Genomic DNA, 7012 nt, shown 5'->3' on the forward strand with positions numbered 1-7012 from the left:
GAAATTGAATCAGTCATTAAGAAGCTCCTCAAAAGAAAAGTCCAGAACCAGATGGCTTCACATGTGAATTCTACCAAACATTCAAGAAAGAATTAGTACCAATCCTGCTTAAACTCTTCAAAAAAATCGAAGAGGAGGGAAAGCTACCTAACTCATTCTACGAAGCCAACATCACCCTCATACCAAAGCCAGACATAGATATTACAAAAAAAAGAAAACTACAGACCAATCTCTCTAATGAATATAGATGCAAAAATCCTCAACAAAATTCTAGCAAATCGAAGACAGCAACACATTAAAAGAATTATACATCATGTTCAAGTAGGATTCATCCCAGGTATGCAAGGATGGTTCAACATAAGAAAATCTATTAATATAATACACCATATCAACAAATCAAAGCAGAAAAACCACATGATCATCTCGATTGATGCAGAAAAGGCATTTGACAAGATTCAACATCCTTTCCTGTTGCAAACACTTCAAAGGATAGGAATACAAGGGAACTTCCTTAAAACGATATAGGGAATATATGAAAAACCCACAGCTAATATCATCCTCAATAGGGAAAAACTGAAAACTTTCTCCCTAAGATCAGGAACAAGGCAAGGATGTCCATTTTCACCACTGTTATTCAACATTGTGTTGGACGTTCTAACCAGAGCAATTAGACAAGAAAAAGAAATACAAGGCATCAAAATTGGAAAGGAAGAAGTAAAACTCTCACTGTTTGCAGATGATATGATACTATATGTCGAAAACCCTGAAAAATCCACAGCAAAACTACTAGAGCTAATAAATAAGTACAGCAAAGTGGCAGGTTACAAGATCAACACTCAAAAATCTGTAATGTTTCTATACACTAGTAATGAACAATCTGAGGGGGAAATCAAGAAAAAAATTCCATTTACAATTGCAACCAAAAGAATAAAATATTTAGGAATAAATTTAACTAAAGAGATAAAAGATCTATACAAAGCAAAGTGCAAGAAATTGTTAAAAGAAATCACAGAAGACCTGAATAGACATGGGCATACCATGTTCATGGATTGGAAGACTAAGTATAGTTAAGATGTCAATTCTACCTAAATTGATTTATAGATTAAACACAATACCAATCAAATCCCAACAACTTACTTTTCAGAAATAAAAAAACCAATAAGCAAATTTATCTGGAAGGGCATGGTGCCCTGAATAGCTAAAAGTATCCTGAGGAAAAAAATTGAAGTCTGATCTCATGCTGCCTGACTTTAAGGCATATTATGAAGCTACAGTGGTCAAAACAGCATGGTACTGGCCCAAAGATAGATATATTGACCAATGGATTTGAATAGAGTGTTCAGATATAGACCCTCTCATCTATGGACAATTGATCTTTGATAAGGCAGTCAAGCCAACTCAGCTGGGATAGAACAGTCTCTTCAATAAGTGGTGCCTAGAGAACTGGATATCCATATGCAAAAGAATAAAAGAGGACCCATAGTCACACCCTATACAAAAGTTAACTCAAAATGGATCAAAGACCTAAACATTAGGTCTAAGACCATAAAACAGTTAGAGGAAAATGTAGGGAAATATCTTATAAATCTTATACTTGGAGGTGGCTTTATAGAACTTATACCCAAAGCAAGAGCATTGAAGAAAGAAAGAAAGAAATGGGAACTCCTCAAAATTAAACACTTTCGCACATCAAAGAACTTCATCAAGTAAAAAGACAGCCTACGCAATGGGAGACAATATTTGGAAATGACATATCAGATAAAGGTCTAGTATCCAGAATTTATAAAGAGATTGTTCAACTCAACAACAAAAAGACAGCCAATCCAATTACAAAATGGAAAAAAGACTTGAACAGACACTTCTCAGAAGAAGAAATACAAATGGCCAAAAGGCACATGAAGAGATGCTTAAAGTCCCTGACCATTAGAGAAATGCAAATCAAAACCACAATGAGATATCATCTCACACCCACCAGAATGGCCATTATCAACAAAACAGAAAATGACAAGTGCTGGAGAGGATGTGGAGAAAGAGGCACACTTATTCACTGTTGGTGGGAATGTCAAATGGTACAACCGCTGTGGAAGGCAGTTTGGCGTTTCCTCAAAAAGCTGAATATGGAATTGCCATATGAACCAGCAATACCATTGCTAGTTATCTACTCAAAGGACATAAGGGCAAAGACACAGACATTTGCACACCAATGTTTATAGCAGCATTATTTACAATTGCAAAAAGACAGAAACAGCCAAAATTTCCATCAACAGAGGAGTGGCTAACCAAACTGTGGTATGCACATACAATGGAATATTATGCAGCTTTAAGACAGAATAAAGTTATGAAGTATGTAACAACATGGAAGGACCTTGAGGACATTATGCTGAGTGAGATTAGCCAAAAACAAAAGTACAAATAGTATACGGTCTCACTGATATGAACTGACATAAGTGAATAAACTTGGAATATTCTGTTGGTATTAGAGACCACCAGGAGATAGAAATAGGGTGAGATATTGGATAATTGGAGCTGAAGGGATACAGATTGTGCAACAGGACTGAATATAAAAACTCAGAAATGGACAGCACAATCCTACCTAACTGTAATACAATTATGTTAAAACACTGAATGAAGCTGCATGTGAGAATGACAGAGGGAGGATGGCTGGAGGCATAAATGAAATCAGAAAGAAAGATAAATTTTAAAGATCGAGATGATATAATCTAGGAATGCCTAGAGTGTATAATAATAATGACTAAATGTACAAATTTTAAAAATGTTTTTGCATGAGGAAGAACAAAGGAATGTCGTTACTGCAGGGTGCTGAAAATAGATGGTAATTAATATTTTAAAATCTCACCTTATGTGTGAGATTAAAGCAAAAAATGTTTATTTGGTACAAAATTTATATTTTGACTAGAGCATTCCTAATATAACTTATATAGATAGTTTGATTGAACACCTTAAGTACTTGGAATCTCAGGTAGGTCATGAGATTTTGTTGGTTTGTCCAGAGTGATGCCCCGATGAATCCCAGAGTGATTCAATCAGTGAGTGGAAAAATATTTGCAAAGTCCCCTTCGGGGAATGATGAGAATGGGGAGAAATTCAAATTCCCCAAGTTGAATTCTTGATATTCTCACAAGTAGTGTGGACAACCAAAGCTATAGGCTGAGCCCCCAGTCTTGGGGTTCATTCATATGAAACTTAACCTCACGAAGGACAGGTCAAGTTAGGTCTAAGGGTCACCCCCAAGAGAACCTCTTTTGTTGCTCAGATGTGGCCTCACTCTCCAGCCAACACAACAAGCAATCTCACCACCCTCCCGCTGTCTAGGTGGGACATGACTCCCAGGAGTGTGGACCTTCCTGGCAATGTGGGACAGAAATCCTAGAATGAGCTGAGACTCAGCATCAAGGGATTGAGACAAACCCTAGAATGAGCTGGTAGACTCAGCATCAAGGGATGGAGAAAACCTTCTCTACCAAAAGGGGGAAGAGTGAAATGAGACAAAGTGTCAATGGCTGAGAGATTCCAAACAGAGTCGAGAGGTTATCCTGGAGGTTATTCTTACACATTAAGTAGATATCACCTTGTTATTCAAGATGTAGTGGAGAGGCTGGAGGGAACTGCCTGAAAATGTAGAGCTGTGTTCTGGTAGCCATGTTTCTTGAGGATGATTGAATAATGATATAGCTTTCACAATGTGACTATGTGATTGTGAAAACCTTGTTTCTAATGCTCCTTTCATCTACCTTGTCAACAGATGAGTACAACATATGGAATAAAAATAAATAATAGGGGGAACAAATGTTAAAATAAATTTAGTATGAAATGCTAATGAATGCGAGGGGTAAGGGGTATGGTATGTATAATCTTTTTATTCTCTGTTTTCATTTTATTTCTTTTTCTGTTGTCTTTTTATTTCTTTTTCTGAATTGATGCAAATGTTCTAAGAAATTATGAATATGCAATTAAGTGATGATATTGTGAATTACTGATTATATGTGTTGATGTTTTAGTTCATTTGTTACATTTTTTATTAATAAATGAATTTAAAAAATTTTTTTAAATCCAATTTAACAGTGCAAAATATTTTGAATAGAAACTTCCCAAAGGAAGATACAATATGCACGTGAAAAATGTCCAACACCATTAGTCACTGGGAAAAGGCAATTTAAAACCACAATGAGATATCACTTCACACCCACTAGGATAGTTACAAATGAAAAGACTAACACTATAAATGCTGACCTGGATATAAAGCAAGTGCAGTTCTCCTGCTTTGCTAGTGGGAGTGTAGAATACTGCACTCAACTCTCAAAAACACTTTGGCAATTTCTTAAAAAGTTAAACATATACCTAGAAACAGGTCCACGGCCAGGCATTTCCAAAGAGAAATGTTAACATATATCCTCACCAAAAAAACCCAAAAACTTGTATGAGGTTGTTCACAGCAGTTTTATTCATATTAGCCCAAAACTAGAAACAATGCAAATGTCTGTCAACACGTCAATATGTTAATGCACAGGAATAGTACCCAGCAATCAAAAGGAACCACTGATACATGCAACAATATAAAGGAATCTCAGAGACATTACACCATACAAAAGAAATATAGTGGAAATGAGAGAAAATATTTCATTTATAATAGCATGTGTATAAGCCTCTAAGAATAAACTCACTATGAGAAATACAGAAATTAGATGAAGAAAACTAGAGAATTTTATGAAAGTGCATAAAATTTAGCAAGACATGCCATTTTCTTAGATAGGGAGATCATATTTTAAAATGAAAATTTTCTCAAAAATAATATATAAATGTAATAGAATACTTATTAAAACTTCAATAGGCTTGTGCGTTTTTAATTAAATAAAATAATAGTAAAATCCAGATGGAAGAATGAATGTTTGAGAAAATCATGAAAATTGTAAAGAAGAATGGTGAGGTGGAATTTGGTTAATAAGATACTAAACTGTAATTAATATAATATGTATTGGTGTAGAAAAAGTAGAAAAAGGCTTAAAGGTAGTGTTCAACAAGAAACAGAATTCATTATATGATTCAATTTAGGTAGAATATGTGCACAAAAGATGCTTGAGAAAAAAGACATTCGATTTCTTTGGCTTCCATGAGTACATGCACTTATTACTCTCCTCAGTTTCTTTTAAAGACTTTTCTTCCATGCTCGCTTCAGCTGCACATATACTGGAGTTGGAGCGATGCAGAGAAGATTAGCATGGCCCCTGCACAAGGATGACATGTGGGTTCGTGAAGTGTTCCATATTTTTAAATTAAAAAAAAATTTTAAAAAAAAGACTTTTCTTCCTCCAACCACTCTTGAAATCTGGAATTCTCCAGGGAAGCAACTGTCCAACAGAAAGAGAATGTGAGTCTCATACATGATTTTAAATTTTCTGATTTTACAATTAAAATTGAAAAAAGAAACATGAAATTAATTTTAATAATATTTTGCTTAACCTGGTCATCAAAAACATCATTTCAACATGTAATTAATATTTTAAAAAAATAACTATTAGTGACATCTGTTGAACTCTCTTTTTTTTTTCTGTATGAAGTCTTGGAAATCTGGTGTGCATTTTGCATTTAAGCATCTAAATCTGTCAGCAGGGCTACATTTCTACTGGAGGCTGTAGGGAAGCCTGGCCTGGCCTTTCCCACTTCTAGAAGTTACATGCATTTGTTGGCTGGTGGCTCTTTCCTCCATCTTCAAAGCCAACAGTGTAGCATCTTCCAGGCTCTCTCTCTGGCCTCTACTTACAACATCACATCTCCTCTGACTGTTACTCTCCTGCCTCCCTTTTTCCCTTATGAGAATATCTGTGATTACATTGGGCCATTGGAATAATCCAGAGTAATCTCCCCATCTCAATATCCTTTAATTTAGACACGACTACAAAGTCCCTTTACCATGTAAAGTAACATATTCACAGTTTCTGGGGATTAGGACCAATGTTATGCTACATCAACGCTATCCATTATCAAACCTTTTTCATATCCCAAACCAGAAACTCTCTACCCATTAAACAATAACTCCCCCTTCCCCCTCCTGCCAGCCCCTAGTAACCTCTAACCTATTCTCTGTGGCTATGAATTTGCTGATTCCAGATATTTCATAAAAGTGGAATCATACAATATTTGTCTTTTCGGGTCTGGCTTATTTTACTCAACCTGTTGTTTTCAAGATTCATTCATGTAGTCACATGTATCAGAACTTGTTCCTTCTTTTGGCTGAATAATATTCCATTGTATGCAAATATGACATTTTCTTTACCCATTCATCTGTCAATGGACACTTGCATTGTTTCCACCTTTTAACTATTATGATTATAGCTGCCATGAATAGTGGTGTACAAATATCTATTTGAGTCCTGGCTTTCAATTCTTTTGAGTATATACTTAGAAGTGGAATTGCTAGGTCATATGGTAATTCCACCATCAAAGTGTTTTCTGTAGTGGCTGCACTATTTTGCATTCTAATGGGCTATCTTGATTGAGCACAAGATTTTTCTTGCTCACTTTTCTGAAAGTTTATTTACTTAGGTCAGCAAAATTTATCTTTTTGGTGAGTTCATTTTCAATCAATATAATTTAAAGCATCATCAGTTCCTTTTGACAAATGCAGGATTGTAATTAATTTTTGATAATTTTCAATTTTGAGAAGGATTTTTGTGCTGATGAAGCTGTTACTAGAGCTGGTAAGAGTTTTTTATCATCTGTGACAACATTGGGATAAATATATAAATTTGAGTTCATCTAGAGTTGAGGATTATCATGGAACAATTTTTTCTGAAAGGTTTAAATCATAATACAAATCAATTTCATTTAAGTCTGAATTTGTTTTACTTTTTTTGGATTTAACTTTAAATGTTTATTTATGCTATCGCATTTAATGCTTCCTATGACATGTCAGAAACTTATGGAGATTGTATAAGAAACCAAAAGTACCTTCATGTTCTGTATGTAATTCACCTATTTATGAATTCTATTGCTG

The 7012-nt window shown here is 34.9% G+C and overlaps 1 non-coding gene across 1 annotated transcript; it reads left to right on the top strand.

Moving 5' to 3' along the window:
- Positions 1-5181: 5181 nt before the first annotated feature.
- On the top strand, positions 5182-5288 carry LOC143672274 (U6 spliceosomal RNA). The gene has a single exon (XR_013169743.1). It is a non-coding gene; the product is annotated as a U6 spliceosomal RNA (small nuclear RNA).
- The last annotated feature ends 1724 nt before the right edge of the window (positions 5289-7012 follow it).

The sequence above is a fragment of the Tamandua tetradactyla genome, chromosome X (assembly GCF_023851605.1).
Source record: "Tamandua tetradactyla isolate mTamTet1 chromosome X, mTamTet1.pri, whole genome shotgun sequence".
In the NCBI taxonomy this organism is placed as follows: Eukaryota; Metazoa; Chordata; class Mammalia; order Pilosa; family Myrmecophagidae; genus Tamandua; species Tamandua tetradactyla.